Here is a 21,748-nt window from a genome sequence, read left to right as displayed (position 1 = left end):
ATGGGTTAGGTGCCCCTGTTATGGGTACTTAGAGTGCCTATTCTTCCCCTGCCTCGCTGCATCATGAAATATGTTTTGGCTGCAAGTCACAGAATGCCAGATTAAGAAGGATCACTATGTGGACATGGGCATTGGTGAATGATTATTGACTGACAGGTAATAATAGCACAGTGTTTAAGTTCACAGGACTTCATCACTTGGACAAGCTGCTTTAATCGCTTCAGCCCTCAGTTTCCCCACCTGTAAAATGGGGATAGTAATAAGGCTAGAAGGCAGTTATATGAAGATAAGTGAAAAATGCACTTAAAGCACTAAACACATTTCCATTGACATAAACCCTCAATGCATAATAACTTTGAAAAAGAGTTTAAAAACAAAAGATAGAAGAGTTTTTTGTTTTCCACTTCACAAAGGATTCTACTAGTGTTTGTAAGAAGAGGTTTCATTGTCATTAATCCAGTGGGCACACAACTCCTCCCGGGATCCTTCTGTCGGGTAAACAAGAGTGACCTGGATGCCCCTTAGACATTGCTAGATTGTTCCAGATGTCAAAGGTTCCTGGCCAGATGACAAGCAGCTTCTAGCAGCCCTGACTTTTCACTCCTATCGTTTTCATTCCACCTGTCTGAGGATTGTTCCCTCAAGTAGGGCTGAAACAAAATCCACCCCGCACCGTTAGGCGACACGGTATGTTCCTCGATCCAATAGCTCCATCTTGTGGTGAAATGACGCTAACACAGTTTGGCACCCATCCCAGGTTTTGTGTCAGATTTACCAAGTGCGGTCTTAAAGAGTTCCTTTTTATGACATCACCTTGACTTTAATACTTAACAGAGAAAGTGGTCAGGTGCCTAGGCGCCACTGGCTCTGGAGATGACGGCCACATTGCAACCCGTTCTTCTCTCTCTCATACCGTATGCTTTATTTCAAGAGAAGCTGTAATTCTGAAATTTTTTGTGGAACTTCCAAAATTTTAAATGTTGGTAACAAATTTGCATTTTGTAGAAAATACCGAGTGAACAAAACAAAATACATGATTGTTTCACATCTGTTTGATGTAGAACATCTGGATGAAATTGCCCATGTTAGGCATGAACAAGATGAAAAGAAATGACACGGCAAATGTATAAAATACTACAGAAAAGAAAGGGAATGAGAGAGGCAGAACATGTAAAGATAGATGAACAACTCAGTCTAGGAGGGAAAAAAATGCCCAAAGGAAAAGGGAACTCAGAAATGAGGTCACGCAGTGGCTAGAAAATGAAGCCATTACACTTACAACTGAGATTTGAGCTCTGTTTGAGCCCAGCTTTTAAAACCCGTCAACGGATCAACCACAGTGGAATTCATGCTCTTACAAGCTGACCTTTGGGCGCCAGCGCCTCCCTTCTGAGCGTCAGCCAAGCTGGGAGGGACTCGCTCCAGGTAACGAGCCGCTGAGAGCCAACCAATCGGCGACAGCCTCGCCCGGTGACGTCATCCACACACGCCCCTGAGCGCCCGCTTCCCCCAGCGCGTAGGTGCGCTCGCCAGCCCGGTCCGCTGGGGGAGACCCTGAAAAAGCGATCACTCCAGGTTTGTTTCTTTATTTCAGATATTGAGTGGTGGTCTCATATCCTTTGACGAATTCAGGAATGACCATGTCGAAGTGGAGTAAAGATATCGGTGGTGAAAAGTGAATGATATAAACCGGAACAGAGGATAGAACAACCATGAGGTTGTGATTATTGAACAGGACGTAAAAGTTATAAGATGACGAAGTAAAATAAAATGAACGACAACAAAAACAGAAGGGGGAGGGGCGAGGGGAGGTGGAAGGAAATTTAAGAGTTTAATTTCCTGAATTTTTTAACCTGATATCATTAAGCAATATCTAAAACTCAACCAAGGTGTTGAAAAGTAATTCTACTCTATTAGTCTTCCCCGCTAATGTCTTTAAAAATTATTTTTGTTATAAGGTAATTTAAATGTGTACTGACACGACTAGATATTATCTTCATAACCCTCATAGTTCATATGCAAAGTATATACCAACAAAACCAGTCAAATCCAGATGAGCAACAATTTGAAAATAGATTCTGAGTATAACAGACCTACCGAAAAGAGCATAGATCACTGTGTAGCAAAATGATTTTTCACAGGATAAACACGCTCATTGTCAGCACCTGAATCAAGACTTAAAACATTGGCGGTACCTCAGAGCCACTTCCTTTTCGACCTTCCCATCGTCAGCTTCCCCAACAAAGGTAACCCCAAATCTACTTTCTCACACTAGTTTTGTTTTGCCTTTTTTTGAACTTTATAAATAATGGAACCATACAGTGCGCCCTCTTTTGTGACTGGCTTTTTTCACTCAATATTACATCTGTGACGTTCATCCATGGTGTTGCATGTGGTTGTAGTTTATCTTCATTTTAACAATATTCTATTGTTTGAATAATACCGCAGTTTATCCATGCTACGGTTAATGGACATTGGAGCTATTTCTGGATTTTGGCCACTAGGAACAGTGCTTCTGTGAACGTTCTTACACATGTCTTTTGGTGAACATCTGTACACTTATTTGTTACGTATATTCCTAGAAGTGGAGTTGCTCGGGCAGAGAATACATATGTTCAGTTTAAGTAGATGCTGCCAAACTGTTATCCAAAGGAGTTGTAGCAATTTATACTCCCACCAGCAATGCATGAAAGTTGCAGATGTTCCGTATTCTTGCCAACAGTTGGTACTGTCAGTCTTTTTTATTTTAACTATTCTGGTGGGTGTTCAGTGATTACCTCACCGTAATTTTATGTGCATTTCCCTGACTGCTAATGATGCCGAGCACTTTTTCACATGTTTATTAACCATTTGGGTATTCTCTTTCATGCAGTGTCTATTCACAGTTTTTTCATTACTGTTGGATTATCTGTCTTTTTCTTACTGATTTGTAGAAGTTTTTGTATATTGTGAATTCAGGTCTATTGTTGGATGTATTAATAACAGAAGCTCTTAATTTTAGTGAAATCCAAGGTTATGAAGGTATTCTCCTATGATTCCATCGAGGGGCTTTATTGTTTTACATTTCATATTTAGATTTGCAGTTCATCTGGAATTGATTTTTGTGTATGGGATGAGGTAGGGGTCAAGACTGATTTTTTCCCTCAAATAGGTTTCCAGTTGACCCGGTGTCTCTTACTGAAAAGACCATCTTCCCTTCACTGTCTTGAGTTCTATCACAAATCACATGCCTGTGTGAAGGTTTGTTTCTGGACTATTTTAGGTCCTTGGGTCAATCTGTTTATCCCTCTGTTGGTATTATATTGTTTTAATTATTGTAGCTTTACAGTCTTGACATCTTGCCATAGAATTCCTTTAGTTTCCTTCTTTGAGGCTTTATTGACTTTTCATGGTCATTTGTGTTTCCATATAAATTTTAGCTTTAGATTGTCAGTGTTGGGGTTTTGATTGTGAATAGATTGAATCTATAGATCATGTTGGGGAGAACTGATACCTTTACAATATTGTGTCTTCCAGCTCATTTATGTAAGTCTTTTCTAATTACACTCAGTAATATTTTGTAGTTTTCTCTATAAAGGTCTTGCATGTCTTTGGATGGATTTATTCCAGACATTTGATGTTTTGATGCTATTATAAATAGTACAGTTTTAAATATTTCATTTGAAATACTTCCTTAGTGATATATAGAAATACAACTGGTTTTTGTAGCTTTCTAACTAAATTCACTTATTACTAGTTTATCTGTTGATTCTTTGTTTTTTTTTTGTTACTTGTTTGTTTGTTGTTTAACTTCCATGATCATGTGATCTAATTCTGGCCAGCAGATGGGCTAAGTGTGGATTACTTTATCCAATTTGAATTTGAGCTAATTAGGTTTATTTGTGTGTTAGTGAGAACTGGCCATTTCCATTGTCCTTAATTCTAGAGGAGATGCTTTTAGGGCTCCTAACAAAACCTGCGGTATTTCACAGGGCCTCTCCTCCTAAACCCCAGTTTTGTCTCCCCAGCTCCAAAAACCCTGTTTAGCTTCTCAGCCTCTTGGTCACCAGTTAGTTTTGTACTGGAGAATTCCTGAGGGGAAAGGAGCTGAATGTCAGGGTCTCCCTCCATGCCCCCTTCCTCCTGGCACCTTGGCTCAAGTAATCACCACATCCTTTCCATTACTATTTTTAAAATTATAGCCATCTTAGTGGATGTGTGGTGGTGTTTCATTGTGACTTTGATTTTCATTTATTTAATGGCTAATTATATTGAGCACCTTTTCATGTGCTTTTTGGTTATTTGTATATCTTCTTTGAAGAAATATCTACTCAGATCCTCTATTTTAAAATTGTGTCGTCTTTTTATCATTGAGTTGTAGGAGTTCTTTCTGTGTTCTGGATACTGTCTCTTGAACAGATATGCAGTTTGCAAACACCCTCTCCCATTCTGTGGGCTGTCTCTTCTTGACAGTATTATTTGCAGCACAACAGTTTTTAGTTTTGATGAAGTCCAATTTATTTATCTTTCCTTTTATTGCTTGTGCTTTTGGTGTTGTATCGAAGAAGGCTTTGCCTCCTGCAAGGTCACAGGAGGCTTACTCCTGTTTTCTCCTTAGAGTTTTATAGTTTTACCTCTGCATTTAGGTCTCTGATCCATTTTGAGTTAACTTTTGTGTAAGGAAGGGGCCCGCCTTCGTTCTTCTGCACGCGGATACCCAGTTGTCCCAGTGCTGTGTGTCCCACATCTTCTAAATAGTCCCTTCATCATGTATTCCTCAGTGACCCCAGGACCCTCAATACTGTGTGGCCTCATGCTTACCTACAGACTGCTGATTCCTGGGATGCCTCCCTCATGCTGCTGTTGGTTCTTAACCATTTCCTCCCCGGGATGTGGAGTAGATTAGAGATTACTTCACTCAAGAATGTTGGGCTCTGCTGCCTTCATGACTTAGTACAAGGAAGGCATATAAGAGTTTGGTATAGAATATATATAATTTCTTGGAAGGCTGGGGTGGGCAGAGGTCAGGCTACTACATTACGAAAGAGACCCAGAGCGCAGCCCCACTGCGTTGGCTATGGTGGAAGAAAGCTGGTGGTCTGGTGGAACCCCTGCAGCGTTGCTCTTTCTACCCAAGCCCTACCGTCCGAGCTGTTCCCCTAGTGGGGGGCCTGATGGGGTGCTGACTCTTGCCACTATGGTCATTAAAGCAAAATGACTTCTTTCCCCAAAAGGAACATCATAAATGCAACCAAGTGCCTGAAGATTTCCTGGGTGTCTAGTGCTCACCCACCAGGAGACCTGCTTGTTAATACTCTTTAGAACTTTCCATGTCACTTTGAGCATGGATACTTCTGTTTCTTCTGGAAAGTGGGGGCTTTTAGTATCTGTCTTGAAGCATAGATGAAAATACCACGACTCTCCTGAAATTTGGGATGAATTCTTTAATCTGGACACTGTTAATGAAGTGTATCAAGATATCCGGATGGTAACCTGATGACTATATAGAACTCTCTTCCTGCGATTTTTTCCTGTCCCACGTTCAACAGTCACTTACAATTGTAAATGGCTTTTCTTCTGGAAGAGTTACAAAAACACTTTATGGTTAGGAAGGACCTCATCCACCCTTATAACTATACTCTCCTCGTGTTAAAAAAGCAGAAAACGTTTTGTTTTCATGTGCCTATTGGCCGTTTATATATCTTCATTGGAGAATTGCTTATTTAGGTCTTCTGCCCCTTTTTAGATACTGTATAGTATTGGGAACCATATTCAATATCTTGTAGTAACCTATAATGAAGAAGAATATGAATACAAATGTGTGTAAGTATATATATGACTGAAACATTACGCTGTACACCAGAAATTGACACAGCATTGTAAACTGACTATACTTCAATTAAAAAAAAAAAAAAAAAAGCAGAAAGCGGAACCAGCACTAGCAGGGATTGTTTCGCCAGCAGAGGGCAGACTTTCCGGCAAGGATCGTTGATATTCTGAAGGCTCAGAGCTGAGGCAGACAGTCCACTGAGTAGTGGAGCCGGTGGGATCAAATGTTGCTTTGTCTCTGAAGAATACCAAAAGAAAAATAAGAAGAAATTGAGATAAATCATTTGTAACAAGTTGAAAAAATGTGGCTGAAAAACTGTACCTTTCACTGAATTATTCTGTTTCTAGCATCTTACCTGATCTTGAACTGCCAGTGGAATTTCATATTTATTCAGTTACTGATTCAGTCAACAGATATTTATTGCGTGCCTCCTGTGTGCCAGGCGTGGTGCCTGGGCTAGTAGGGAACAAGAGTCCAGCTGCCATGGAGTTTATAGTCTGGTGGGGGATATCTGGGAATAGATATAAATCTGGAAATAAATATAAATACAGATAAAAATAGACTGCATATTGATAACTATCATGAAGAAAAGCAAAGGACTAGGATTAGGATAGCAGAGTCTGATAAATTGGGGGAAGGTTTTTCTGAGTGTGATGGTTAATTTTATGTGTCTACATAACTGGGCTAAGGGATGCCCAGATAGCAGGTAAAGCAGTATTTCTGGGTGTGTCTGTGAGGTGTTTCTGGAAGAGATTAGCATTTGAATTGGTGAATTGAGCCCTCCTTATGTGGATGGGCATCACCCAGTCTCTTGAAGGCCTGAGTTAGAACAAAAATGCAGAGGAAGGGTAAATTTATGCTCTCTCTGCTTGATCTGAGACACCCATCTCCTGCTTTTGGACAGGAGCAGTCATGTTCTTGGGCTTTCAGACTCAGGCTTCCGCCATCAACCCCCCGCTCCCAGGCTTTAGGATGTAGCTTAAATGACACCACCAGCTTTCTTGCTTCTCCAGCTCGCAGACAGCAGATCATGGGACTTTTTGGCCTCCACAACCACATGAGCCAATTCCTGTAACACATCTCCTCTCATATATATGTGTATCTTACTGGTCCTGGTCCTCTGGAGAACTCTGATTGTTGCATGACTGTGTGACAGACTTGAAGCGGTTATAGTGGGAGGAAAAATGTACTAGGAGAGGGAATGGCAGGTGCTAAGGGCTTGGGGTTGGAATGAACTGGATGCATTTGGAGAAGTGAAGAAGCTAGTGTGCCTGAGTGAACATGCAGAGAGTGATGGCCTGAGACTAAAAGGCTTAGTGCGATGTGGTAAATGTTCTGACTGTTTATCCTGAGTGCAGTGGGAAACCATTCTCGGGCTTTCAGTAGGGGACTGATGCAATCAGGTTTTGTATGCACATCCTGAGTGTCTCTATGAAGACAGTAAACTCTTCAAAGCAGGGCCAGAGCCTTACGTTTGTTTATCTGCTTCAGACCCAGCACTGCGCTGTGCATATCACAGGGGCCCGGCTGGGTGTGTTGTGATGGTGATTCACGTAGGAATTCATTTACCTTGAAGCTTAAAAGTTTGCTTGGTTGCATTACATCAAAATAGAATATCTATGTTCCCTGTGACACAGTCTGGGAAAACTAGGGTTATTTTAGTGTACTAAAAGGATAGGTGCCTTTCTCATCATATGTATACACACATATATGTAATATATATATGTGTGTGTGTATGTGTATGTATATGTATATACATATGTATAAAGTTTTTTCAAGTGAGACCATTTCTTACTGCTGGAAATCCATAAATAATTTATTACTTTTTCTAATCCTTCTCTATTTCTAGTTGAAGACTGTTTCTTTTTTCAATTCATCTAAAAAAATTGTCCAGCTAATAAGTAGGTTCAAAGGCAGACAAAAGGAGCTTCCACAGGTTATGAGAAAATGCTGGGCTCTTGAAAGACCTCCACAGATATAAAAACATAAATCTCAAGAAAGCTCTTTTGAAATGTCATTGACCTTCTTTTCTCATAGGAAATCCGGGCCCAGAGAGAAATGAACTCACGTTAGAGTTCATCTGGACCTGCTTACTCAAACCAGGCAGTGTGAGGATGGTGGAGGAGGATGAACCCAGCAGAAGCAAATCCATTTGGAGTTTTATAGTTTCCCATTTAAAAAAAAAACAAAACCTCTTGAGCTTTCTGGTAAGACAAATGTATTTACGCAACATTCAGCACCTGGAAAATATTATTCACTGATGACAATCTAACAAGTTATCTATTAGCCTGCATTGGCATGGCAGACTTAATGCAGGAACAGAAGTCGTCATTTGGTTCTGAGGCAGTAGAGCCCCTAACAGGACGTAAAGCTATCAGGGATGTTTTCACATTGTGAAGCCTGCGGTCTTAGCAGGCTGGGGAAGGTTGCTTCTTAGCATCACTTCTGGTTGCTGTCATTTGTATTTAAGAAAATATGCATTCATTCATTTAGTCACTCATTTTCTCTCTCCCTTCTCTCCTCTTCCCTCCTGCTCCCCCTTCCTCCCTCCCTCCCTCCCTTCCTTCTTTCCATGCAGCAGATACATTCTGTTCCTAATGTAGAGGGTATGCTGAGGTGGACACACAGAAGCTTAAGCAGGTCCTGCCTTTCTGGAGTAGCTGTGACTCAGACCCACGGGAAATAGAAGTTCCCAGGAGGTACTCCAGCTTATTAGTTTGCTTTGGGAAGGGGCTGACTCACGCACGGCTTGTTTAGGAAGATTTCCGAGGTCAGGCAGTTTTTTTTGGGTATCAGTAATGTTGCCTGGTACCGGGGTTCGCCTCCCTTGATCCCTCCCAAGAGGAGCTTTGTATGCTCCTGTAAGGGCACTGAGAGTTTATTTTCTCATCTTCCTGCTTAGTCCCCTCTGCACACAGAGGAGTCTCCAGGCACCACCTCTCTCACATGGGCTGTTTTCTGTATCCTGGGGACCTGTGGGCCCTTCCTGTCTCATGTTTGTCCTTGAGTGTTTTTTTTTTTTTTGGTTCCCCTTCTTGGATGCACTAGTTTGGAACTCAATATGTTGGCCCAGGTATGTGTCTTCTTTTCCCAGGATACAAATATACTTTCTGATAACCTCCAGCAGAGGCAAGGCATGGGGAAGGGCTTTCAGAGGTTATTTGAATCTGTTCTCCTGCCCCCAGAAAAGAATTCCCTATAAGCAGATGCCCGTTCTTTTTCAGAAAATCTTCTCAGGAAAATCTGTCTGTCCCTGTTGGGCGGTCCCCCAGCCCCATCTGCTATCCAGAACTACTCTTACTTCTGTCTCTGTTCCTCAGACGTCGCTTTTATTCTGGGAATTTAAAGTCTCTGGGACCAAAACATGATCTGCTCCAAGAGGCAGTGTAGCAAAGTGGTTAAGGAAGCAGACTCCTGGATCGACACTGTGTCCAAATCCTGGTCCTGCCATGTACCAGCTCAGACACTCACTAGGCAGGGCATCCTCTCTGTACCTCAGTCTTCTCGACGATGCGGTATGTGCCTCAGAGGCTCCTGAGAGCATTCCATACCCGAAGGGTCTAGAAAGGGCCCTGACAAAGAATAAACATAAGTTTACTCCATTGTTATGTCACCTTGGACAATAGGAAAAATCTTTTCTTAGACTAAATTCTCATTAGCAATTAGCAACTTTATTTTATATTTCTCACTTGGTAAGAAGTTTCTGATAAGGAAAATAAATCCATATTCTTCAAGCTGAAGAGATACATAGACTGAAAACCACTGACTTTCTTACGTCCCTTCCCAGTCAGTCACCACCAGCCCCAGCCGTGTGCAACCACTGCCCTCCCTCCTGTCACTGTACCTCCCATTTGTCTTTCTAGAGTGTCATATAAATAGAAGCAGACAGTGTGGCCTCTTCTGTGTCTGATTTTGTTTGCTCAGGGTTTGTTTTCCAGGTTCAACTAGGTAGTCCCGTGTATTAGTTCATTTCTTTGTAGTGCGGGGTAGTAGTCCACGGTGGGGACATAGCCAGATCGCACCTTGTTCATCCGTTCGCCTGTTGATGGACATTTGTTTTATTCCCCGTTTGGGCTATTATAAGTAAGGTTGCTCTGAGCATTCACGTAGATGTCTTTATGCAGACACGTGTTTTCATTTCTCTTGACTAAATACCCAGGAGTGGAATTGCTGGCTCCTATGGCCAGTGGACGTTTTACTTCGTAAGCAACTTCCAAGATGTTTTCCAAAATGTTACCATTTTTCATCCTCATCAGCAATATATGAGAGTTCCAGTGACTCCAGATTGCCAACACTTGGCATTTAAATTTTTTTTTACCTACTCTAATCGCTACGTAAGGCTTATGGTTCATTATGGTTTTTGTTTGCATTTCACTGATGACCAGCCATGTGAGGCGTCATTTCATGTGCTTATTAAGAATCTGTATATCTTCTTTGGTGAAGTGTCTGTTAAAATCTTTTACTCATTTCTTCTTTTTGTTGGATTGTTTGCCTTTTTGTTATTGAATTGCAGGAGTTCTTTATATATTTTAGTTACAAGTCCATTGTCAAATATCTGTATATGATTATTTTCTTCCAAGATTACTTTTAACACTTGTACTCCTTCCAAGCTGTATCAGGTATTGATCAAGAGTTAAACTACCCTCAAGTAGTCCTAAACCAGGGGATCTCTTAAAGAAATGCTAGTTAATTGCTTGCCCCTGCCACCTAGTATTTCTTCCATTCTTGGAGCTAAATGTTTACATTTGGAGTTGAAAAGACACCCTGTGTGAGCCTGGAAACAGCATTCCATCTAATGCTGTCAGAAAAAACAGCTGTCAGGCCCAGCACTCCCAAATCTGCAAGATGGAACAAACAGATGTTTTGTCCATCACAGGAGGGGGTCTATCACATTTCTGAAAAGTTGTCTCTTTCTTCTGTTGCATCCTGGCTTTTATTAGTGAGCAGTCTGACCAGATGGGCCATCCCTGGCCTCTTTGATTCTCTTCCAATCAAGAGTGAAGTTACCCACAATGGGCAAAGTACATCCCATAGGGTTGGAGGATGGATGCTGGAGGCCACTCTGGCCTCACAGGAGGAGGACCCAGGAGGCATTTATCTAGACCAGGAAGATAAACCTCTGAGCCAAAAGCACATGAAGGAGAAAGGGGTGGTTTAGGCAATTGGACCACTTCTCATTTCTGTCATTCTCTAATAGGTAGGAAAATAATAAAAATACTGTCTAATGTTAATCGAGTACTTAACTAGTTGCCCAACACTGTGCTAAACAGTTCACCCAGATCTTCTCCTTGAATCTTCATAAGAACCCAAAGAGGGAGGCACTTTTATTATCCTCATTTCAGAGAAGGAAACTGGGGCTTAGAGAGATTCTATAACCAACCATGGCAGGGCTGGGACATTAACTCAGATTTGACACCAGACCTGTGCTTTGAGATACCTCAGAAAACCTTTTCCCTTACAGACAGGTGTTATCTTTGTTGTTGGCTTACACTGTCATTTTCCTTCCTGGCTGCCTTTTCTTTGCTGGTCCCACAAGTTCCCAGAGGAAGGCATGGGGCCCATTGCTTTTCTGACTCCTTTGCTTAGGATAGAATTCCTGATCTGGTGGGACCTGTACGTGCTGACTTACTGACTGATCCGTTGCAGTTTGTACTGTGAACACAGCTCACAGAACCAAATCCCTCACCCCCAGCCATGCTAAGGATCTAGATCCTGGCTTCTTTGTGATAGTGAGAGAGAAGGCTGACCCCTGACGTTCTACAGATACATTCCAAGAACTTCATGAAAGTCCCATATATATCACTATCTTTCCTTCTTCCATAGAATGCATTCTAGATTTTGAGATGAGAGCCACACAGCTGAGCCAAGGTGCACACAATGGGTGCTCAGCTGGACTCACTCATGTAATTAATGGGCTCCTATCTGCACATCAGCCAATGCAGTGAGTCTGACTCAAGTTTGTGCCCCAGAAAAATCATGTGTCAACACATCCTGTTCTTCAAGTTTGCCCACAGAGAGCTGGAACCATGAATGTTACAAGTTGGAATGCCAAGAGTCCATACTACTGAATCCAAGATAGCCCTTGATTTCTGTGCTAAATAACTCTATCCACATCCTTGGATCTTAAATTAAAGAAGGAATTAGAAAAGGTCTTTTCAAAAGTAAAAGAGGGAAATACCCAAATTCATATGGGAGCAGAAGCTCAGGAAGGCGTCGCCTGGGGCCCTAGACACCTCTCAGCAGAACCGCAGGGAGGCTGTGCTCTTCAGCAGTGAGAATCATGGAGGAGAAAGAGGGGACAGACCAGGGAAGGACAGTGCTCATGTGCATGCACACAAGTTCACTCTGCAGCCAGCCTTGGGGGCAGGATGGGGAGTGTGTGTCCGTGGCCATTGCAGTGGGAGGTCAGTCCTCTCTGTGCTCTGTGCCCTGGCCTGGCCCTGGCCTGAGGAAAAGGCTTTGAATATGAGGAAGCCCACTTTGGGAGTGCCGCTCAGTAGCTGGGATTGTGGGAATCTGCTAGGCTCTTGGGTAGCTCAGCTTGAGGCTTTTGATCACTGGTCACACCAAAAGCTGCTCCCAAGTTCCTTTACCAGCCCTAGGCAGTGGAGAGTTTTATTATGGTTTAGATTAGCTTAGTGGTTCTAAGACTTTTCAGGAGAATAAAAGCACAATTATTTCCTTAAAAGAATTAGGCCAGTACCTAGTACCTGTTTATTTTTGACTTTGAAGAAGAGGAGGAGGGGGAGAGGTAGAGTTTGATTCTGGGAAGGAACGCGGCACCCGCAGCCCGTTAAGGCAGAACGTGACGTCAGCAACGCGCGTTGTCTGAGCCCTGATCCTAACAGCGCCTACAGGGTCCCCCATCTCTCAGCTTTAGTTTCTCCAAACTGCTTTCAGGAAGGGCTCTGCATATCAGCCACTTACCCATGTGTACTCTTGGGGGGTTAGTCTCTTTCTAAGGAGGCAGGGTGGTGTAGTGGTTCATGTACTAGCGCCAGCCTGCCTGAGTCCAAATCCCTTAATAAATGAGTACATTTCTTAGCCGTCTTCCCCTTGTTACTCTTCCTAGATTGCTTCCAACTTCTTCCCATGGTACATAAATGCCATCACATATACACTTGTATATGGGATTTTTCCTGTGGATTAGTTTATTCCCAGAAGTGGGCTCGCTGGGTCAGAAGGCATTCCATTAGTGTGTAAACTTGACAAGTTACTCGGTATCTCGGTGCTTACGTTTCCTGGGGTGTAAAGTGGGATCGGTCATATGAGTACTTTCCTCGCAGGTTTGTTGTGAGAATTAAATATTACCATACGTAAAACACTTGGAAGAATTATCTGGCATATAGCAAGTATTATACTTAATACTTGATTTATTGTTATTATCTCTGCTGGGTATCAATTTTAAGCCTTATCTCTAATTGTGAAATGAAGGGTTATCCCCTATTGAAAAAAAATCTTAGTTTTTAGGGAATGATGGAAAAGTGGCTTTAGAGGAAGGCATCTTAGCTGATACCTTGATTGGTAGCCAGGGGCTGCCCTCTTTGCCAGGGAGATGGGTGCTGCTCACGGAAGAGCTCTCTTTGGCCAGCCCAGGGAACTGAGCAGCGCAGGGTCCCGAGGCAGGTCAGCTTCCTTGACCACATCACACTCAGTGTTCTCGGACTCTCCTGCTGGCCAGTAAGAGGGGCCTCCAGCGACCTGGGGGTGTGTTTGAGAAAAGGAGTCCCATTAGGGAATAAGGCTGTTTCATCACATGCTTCTGCCTGTCACTTATGCTGCCCCCAAGACCCTGGTGTCACATAAACATTTATAGGGCTCTTTGAAGACAAGTGGTTGCTCAGGTCTGGGAGTGCCATACACTTAAGTTCAAGTTCTTAAAAAAATTTTTTTTTAATTATTATATTTTTTTGTAGGGGGAGGGTGGTAATTAGGTTTATTTATTTATTTATTTTTAATAGAGGTACTGGGGATTGAACCCAGAATCTTGTGCACGCTAAACACGCACTCTACCACTGAGCCATACCCTCCCCCTTAAGTTCAGTTTCTTAAAGCAGTGGACTGAGAATTCTGCGCAACTGGGAACCCTTGCGTTGCTGTCTGCCATGATTTTCCCAAGGCTCACATCCAGATGCCCTAAATAGTTGAGTGGACCTCAGGGACAGTTGCCATCAGTTTCCTTGATTTCACATTGAGCATTTTATTTAAACTTTCAAAATTTCATTTTATTTTATTTTTATTTATTTTCAGCTTTATTAAGATATATTTACATACAGCACTGCTTAAGTTTAAAGTGTACAGTGTATTCATTGAAACACTTAGTGTGAAATGATTACCACCTTAGCATTAGCTAACACCTCTATCACGTCACATGTCTTTTTTTGTGGTGAGAATATTGAAGATTTACTACTCTCTTAGCAAATTTCAAGTATATAATACAGTATTATTAACTGTAATCACCATACTGTACATCAGATCCCCAGAACTCAATTCATTTTATAACTAGAAGTTGGCACCCTTTCACCACCATCTCCCCATTTCCCTCACCCACAGCCCCGGATAACCACCATTCTACTATTTCAATGAGTTCGGATTTTTTTTTAGATTCTGCATATAAGTGAGATCATACAGTATTTGTCTTTCTCTGTCTTATTTCACGTAGCATAATGCCCTTAGGGTTTATCCATGTCGTCACAGCTGGCAGAATTTCCTGCTTTCTCATGGCTGAATAACATTCCATTGTGTGTATACCACATAATCGTTATCCATTCATCTGCCACTGGACACTTAGGTTGTTTCCATGTCTTGGTTATTGTGAATAATGCTGTAAAGAACAGGGGGGTGCAGATATCTTTTTGAGTTAGCACTTTCATTTTCTTCAGATAAATACCCAAAAGTGAAATTGCTGGATTGTATGGTAGTTCTGTTTTTAATTTTTTGAGGAACCTCCATACTGTATTCCTCAGCAGCTGCACCAGCTTCCATTCCCACTAACAGTGCACAGTGGTTCCCTTTCCTCTACCTTCTGGACAGCACTTGTTATTGTTGTCTTTCTGATGATAACCATTCTAACAGTACCCCGGGCATTTATCTCCCTGATGATTTGGTAGTGATTTACATGATTATACATGGTCCAGGCTCTGCATGGTCCACCAAAGACTGACATTTCTTGATTTAGAGGGAACAAATCTAAATGTATATTTTATCTCACTTACCTATTACTGATTTCCCTTAGAATTTGACACTGGAAAGGATTCACTGGCACATGGAAGGTGATTAATAAATGCGTGTTGAATAAATGATGGATGAACGTACCGTAGTTTACTTGGCTGTTCCTATCGTTGGGCTTTTAGGTTGCTTCCTTTTTAGAAAATTATAGATAATGGTACCTTGAATATATTTGTGTGTGTAGCTTTTTTTGCTTTGGGATTATTTCCTCTTTTTAAAGTGGTATTTCTGAATCAAAGGGTATGAATAATTTTATGGCTCTTGATATGTATTTCTAAACTTCTTTGTCCAAGGTTTGTACCAGTTTCCCAGCAGTGCCTGAGTGCGAGTTTCACACTACCCTTACTGACTTTGGGTATTTGCATAAAATGTTTTGCTACTTTTTTAGATGAATAAGAGTACTCTATATTTTAATTTTGCATTTTTAAAATTTCCAGTGAGGCTGACAATTTTTCTGTTTTTGATTACTAGTTGAATTTATTATTCTGTGAATTCTGTTCACTACTGTGTTCTGTTATCCAAGAAATAAGATTCATACCTAATAAAGTTACTAGCCGTTTGTCCTATTCACTATAAATGTTTTCCCTAGTCTATTTTTTTCTTTCCTCTTTCTTTCTCCTTCCTTACCCTCCTTTCTTTTTTCCTTCTATTGTTTTAATATTCAAGTCGTCAAATCTGTTGATCTTTTCCTTGACTTCTTTATTTATAAGCCACAAGAATGTGAATACTAGTAGCAGAGGGGAAACATAAGCGCCTAATACACAATGTGGGAAATTTTCTCTAATTTTGTGTTGTGGCTAGTTTATACCTCACTCCATACTTACTTTGGGAATTTTTCAGTTGTATGTTTAGTTCATAGCGTGAAGGGGATGATATAGTTTCAACACTTTTGGCATCATGCCTTTGTTATATGGGATTTAGCTCACTTTCTTCCTCCCTCCACACCCCCTTTGTGAAAACGGCAGGAGAGGAGAGAGGCAGTTGATTTGAGTGTTGGAGGAGGGGAGATTATCACAGTGAAATGCGCCTCACGACCTACCAAGTGAAAAATGTGAAAAGGAGGAAGGCTGGAGTCAGTGTTACTTGGCTCATGCAAAGCTGGCTTTTAGGGTTGAGTTAGGGGGTCTGTGTGTGGTGGGAATGTTTGTGTTGGCACCAGTGTGCAAACGCATTACACAAAGGGAAGAAAATGAGCCATTAAACGAGATGCCATTGCTAGGTCAGGCTTCCCCTGTATCCAAAAGTGAGAATATTGGGGCTTCAAAATCCTAGTTCCGTGCAAGATCTGTAGAGCTGCCTCCCCAGGGTTTCCCACCTGTGCTTACCGTGGCGGCCGTGTGCGGGGCGGGGACCGTGCTAGTTGTTACGTAACCAAACAGAGCGCGGGCCCCAGCTCGCCAGTGCTGGGAACTCCCCTCCGGGCAGTTCACGTGGGAATGAGGGGGCCAGAAAAATTCTCTTTCTCAGTGGGTGAGTCCTACTTTCCCTTGTGTTATTTTAAACATTACACTGTCATTGCCCTATGATCTGACTATAGCGTGTGGCTTGTGCGATGGATTTTAGCAAAAAACAATTACTTGATAAACCAGCACATTTGACCTAAAAAGCCATTGAGATTGAGCCATTCCCCCTTCTCCTTTCATGCAGTGAATACAGCGCACTTAGAGCAGTTAGTAACTGTGATGAGAGGTGAATGTGAGAAGTTACATCATTTTGATGTCAGTGCAGTGTGACACTCAGAATGGGACACAGCAGATGAACTTAGTGCTTCACTTAAGGTTCAGTCATGTCTGACGCCGAGTGGCCCCTGTCGTTACCAATGAATGTTAGTGCTGTCCAGGCATATGTGTATGATTAACTACGGAAAAACAAGCAAATGGGCAAATCTGAATGCCCGATGGAAGGACAGCTGCCCTTCAGGGGTTTCTCCTTGTGGCTGGAGACCTCAGCAAGTGATCATTTTTGATTCCTGCCTCTTTAATGGATGTACCTTTAGCCCTACCTGGTCTTTATCTGTTTGAGCTGGTCCACAGAAGGCCCTGGGGTTAGGGGTGCCTTAATGACTGATAGAGGGAGCAGCAAGGGAAGAATGGATGCTCTCCTGCTCTTCCTTGCTTGAGGGCAGCCGGGGTTGCTTGTAGATCCTGAGAAGCCCTTCTGAGATTGTATGTTCGTTTAGGAAGGGCCTGGGGTCTTCCTGGTCTGGTCTTTATCTAGAGGCAATGTTGGCTCTGACCTCTTAGAATTGACAATATAACAGCCAACATTTAATGGATTCTAGATGCCATACTGAAGCCCTTAGGGTACTGTTTCTCCTAGTGTGAGCTCTGAACCAACCATATCATCAGCACCTGGGAATTTGTTAGAAATGTGCATTCTCTGGCCCCAGCTGAGACCAACTGAATCGGAAGGTTTGGGGGTGAGGCTCAGCCGACTCTGTCTCAGCTGGCCGTGTAGGGGGTCCTGATGCACACTGAAGTTTGAGTATCTCTGTTTTAGACATTATTTCATCCACACAATATCCCTATGGAGTATAACCTATTTTAAAAAGTCTTAATTTTGTAGACGGGGAAAGACAAAGGAATTCACCCAAGATTTCACACCAGCAGAGCTGGGATTTGAACCAGATACACTGACCTAGGGCCCGAGATCTTAAGCATGACACTGAGATGTGGGGACAATAACAGAAGGGAGAGGAGAAGGACAAACTTGGCAGATAATGAGAAACAAGGATGATTTTCGTTTAGTTTATATCTATCCAGCTTATGACAGGGTGCTGGAGCCTGTTCCTGCCAGCTTGTGAGAACCAGTTGTGAACTTCTCTTCCCAGCTCTGAGTTCAGTGAAATCAGATTGGCTGCTCAGAATTTGTTATGGTGGGAATATTTACACCCCAGAAACTATTAGGCATTGCAAATCGTGTGTGTGTGTGTGTGTGTGTGTGTATAGTTTATATTTCTTAGTTGATACTACATACCAATTATACAGGCTAACTTAAAGCAAGCACCATTCATGGATTTATTAATATTTGAGCCACAGCTCTGTTTCCTCATGTCTACAAAATTGCTTTGATAGCATTAAAACTCTGGAACCTTAGAGTGAAAAGGGAAGTTGGCATTTATCTTCTCAAAGTCCTTGGAGTTTAAAAAAAACAGTAATATCACCTGCCTCGGAGGAGCTCCAGGATTTGAGACATCTTTTGGGCCTTTTTGGTATCCATCGGGGCTGAGGTGGGGGTAGATACAGCTGGTCCAGGCCTGAGAGGCAGCAGCTGGTGGAAAATCTGGTGAGAAGGAGGGCAGAATGGGAGTTCCCTTCCCTGTGGCCTGGCAAGGGTGTGGGAGAGATGGGGTTGAGGGTTCCCTGCTTCTGGAACAGGGTAATGAATTGAAATGTCAACACAGAGCCTTCTGTGAACTTCTGTCTCAGAGGGATTCATGTAGGAACAACTGAGGATTTGAGATTTCAGGGTTTCCAGGCCAGGCGGCCGGGGCTTTCTGTAGTTTCCCGCCAGCCTATCATTCCATCTCTGTCTTAGGTGACGGCTTACACCACTCACTGGCCGATAGGGTGTCCCTCTCCCCAGACGGTATCAGGAATGAATTAGCATGTTTCCCTCTTGTAAGTGATCCTCTTTTTGAGTAAACATCCCCTGGGTTTCTGTGATGTGTAACTAATGGAGTGCTAAACTCTCAGGGCTGGTTTAAGACTCAGAGCACACACGTGTTGCCAATCCATCATGCTCCTAATACTAATTAACATAGCAGGGACACAATAAAGCCACAGATCCTACACACATTACCCGGCTCGGGTTACGCTCTCATAACAATCTCGCTATTGACCCAAGGAGAGCACACGTTGGGAAAAGGAGCTCCGGCCCCTTCTCCCCGGGCTAGGCCTGCCCACCAAATACAGAATGCCGCTGTGCATCATTATGACTGTGGTGGCCACCATCCCCTTGGTGTTTCAGCTTCAGGGATGGTGCCCGAGTTCACAGGGCTGGGGGGTGGGGCTCCCCAGCTGTGCCTGATGGGGGGCTGTTTCTCTAACGCCCTGGCTACTGTTCAGACTAGGATTTTGGGCCCCACCTGGTTCACAACTCTTAAGCAGGCCTCTCAGGAAGATTTTCTGAGGACTGAAAACTGGCTTACCTGCACACTGCCAAAAGCACTTACCCCTCACCTCAAAATCAGCCAAACAGATAGGCATCTCGATCTTGATTGGGGTGTTAGTTGCACGGGTGCACACCTCTATCAAAAATCATTGGATTGGACACTTAATGCCAATGCATTTCACTGTAAATAAATTCTCCCTCCTTTAAGAAGTTCTAAAAATTACCCTGCAGCTTCCTGTCTGAATGACTCAGGAGTTTGAGTGTCTCACAGTCCAAAGAAGACACAGAAACAGATGCCAAAGTTAGCAGAATAGGCGTCTCTAACCTTGTCAAATCTTGTGATCATTATTCTCTAATAACATTATTCTCATTAATTTAAATGATTTCGGTTGTGAACTTAGAAAATAAATTATTCAAAAAAATAAAAGGAAGGACACGTTCAAAGCCCATCATGATGGAGCCTCATAAAATATTACAAATTCCTGCTTCAGAGAGGCCTCTCGTAAAGGGGTGATTGATCCAAGGGAAACATGATAAAGCGTTTGGAGTCTGGTGCTGAAACGCTCAGCAAACACATTCTGTGTGATCTAGCGTCCAGCTAAGCCTCCCTTTCCTCAGTTTCCATGATTTAGGGACCGCTGCGCTGGGCTGGGCTGGGCTGGGCTGGGCTGGGGGAAGTGGAGCCGCTGGAACACACAGGGCCCCCGCCCCTGTTCCAATCAGGGTGGCTCAGAATGTAACCATTTTACCTCCAGGCCTTGTGGGAAGCTTGCTTTTGTTTTTTCCCCTAATGATAAGTCTTCATTAGAAAATAAATAAATAATTAAAACGCGTGCATTTTTCAACAATGATTTGGGTGAAAACAGTATTCTGGGAAATTTTATTTTATTGTTATTTATTTTATTTTATTTTTAAAATGTTTTAATTTTTGATATACAATGTTATATTAGTTTTTGGTATATAGCATAGGGATTCAGTTATACACATGCACACACATATATATACACACACATATTCTTTCTCATTACGGTTACTACAAGCCATTGAATATAGTTCCCTGTGCTATATAGTAGGACCTTGTTGTTTATCTATTCTGTACATAGTAGTTTGTATCCACCAATCCCAAACTCCTAATTTATCCCTCACTCTCCTCTTCCCCCCCATTCTGGGCCCCATAACCATAAGTTTGTTTTCTATGTCTGAGTCTCTTGTAGAAAGGTTCTTAAACTAAAATATGTTTGAAAACCATGAGCAAATGATCCCAGCTCTCAGTTTAATGTTTTTATCATTCTATAAGTGGGCTATATTAGGTAATAGTTCCATGATACCACATTATTATGTGAGATGTCCTTTATTATCTTTACAGAGTCAGCAAATCTTTTCATGTTGAAGTATGCCTAACATATAATATACAAAAAGTAATAGTTACGCATACTATAAGATGCTGTATTTTTAAAAGCCACATATACTTAGTTGCATGAGATACATGATAAATATGCATAATCTACAATATTATATTTTAAAAATTATGTATGACAAGTTATTCCATAAAAATAGGAGAAAAAGTAAAAATAATTTTGAGTTGTAGTGCATGGAGAGAGAAAGATGACCTAAAAATGGTTTGTTTGTGTCTCTCCCTGCCGAAGTATTTTTAAAGACCAGATTATTGGTAGATGATGGCTTCTTTTTCACATATTCTCAGCCTAGGGATTTGCTTATTTAACTGTGGAACAAGTAGGCAAGTGAAGAGAATAATAAGACAAAAACAAACAAACAGTGTCACATAGTCAGGTTCAAGAAATATCAGAGGAGGAAGCTAAAAGCTCATAATGGAGACAGTAGACAGTCAAATAAACAAACTATTAGATTAAGGAGGGTGGTGTTAGCACACTGGTCATTTGATAATTGGCTAATTGTTGATGGCTTTGCTCCACCTGTAGGATTACACTAAATTATAACTTCATTACCCATGATATGCTTGCTAAACCATCTGATAATTAAATTTATCCTTCCTTTTAAATATTAGCATTATTAGGTAAGTTAATACATAATGTTATAAAGACTGGGCTTTCTGTTGAGATCTCATTCTGAATACTCTGATGGTTAAGCAGAGAATTGATGAATTTTTACCTACTAAATATCAATTTTGATGTTTCTTGCAATTTCATTTCCTTTTTTGGGTCAGGTACGACACCTTTTGCTAACGTGATATTCTCCCACGTAACTCTTGTAAAGTGTGCTGTGTCATCTGCGCATCCATGGTAGTCATTGCTAAGCCATCACTCCGCTCTTTGCTGCTCAGCCTCAGAATCATTTGCACAGTGCAGTGCTCTTGGCAGCCACAAACTGGCAATCTGAGTTAGTGCTGGAACCGAAACCCATTTGCCCTCCTGCCTCTGACCACTGCTGCTTTCTGATTCTGGGATCCATTTTCCCAGTGGGTCTCTCTCTTTATAGTGACAACACTCCCTACTCATTTTTTGCTTATTAAAGTATGCTTCACGAACTCCTCCTTTCACATGTGCAGATCCAAATATGGAGCCTAGAAGTGCATCTGATAGACACATGTCTTATGATTCTGAAATGAAACAGAAAAAA

At 42.0% G+C, this 21,748-nt stretch overlaps 1 protein-coding gene across 7 annotated transcripts in view; it reads left to right on the top strand.

The window, feature by feature from the left end:
- Positions 1–1,499: 1,499 nt before the first annotated feature.
- Positions 1,500–21,748, top strand: part of DMRT2 (doublesex and mab-3 related transcription factor 2) — a 40,860-nt gene continuing 20,611 nt past the window's right edge. For 2 of the 7 annotated variants that reach the window (XM_072959550.1, XM_072959556.1), the window contains exons 1-2: positions 1,542–1,575; positions 2,142–2,246. The gene's annotated coding sequence lies outside the window, so the exon portion shown is untranslated. Of the gene's footprint in view, positions 1,576–2,141; positions 2,247–7,846; positions 8,017–8,390; positions 8,509–21,748 lie in introns of all 7 variants that reach the window. The other 5 variants (XM_072959552.1, XM_072959553.1, XM_072959555.1 and 2 more) reach the window with 5 other exon arrangements.

The sequence above is a fragment of the Vicugna pacos genome, chromosome 4 (assembly GCF_048564905.1).
Source record: "Vicugna pacos chromosome 4, VicPac4, whole genome shotgun sequence".
Classification (NCBI taxonomy): domain Eukaryota; kingdom Metazoa; phylum Chordata; class Mammalia; order Artiodactyla; family Camelidae; genus Vicugna; species Vicugna pacos.
Note: the sequence above shows the minus strand (reverse complement) of the source record. Positions and strands in the feature narration are given on the sequence as shown.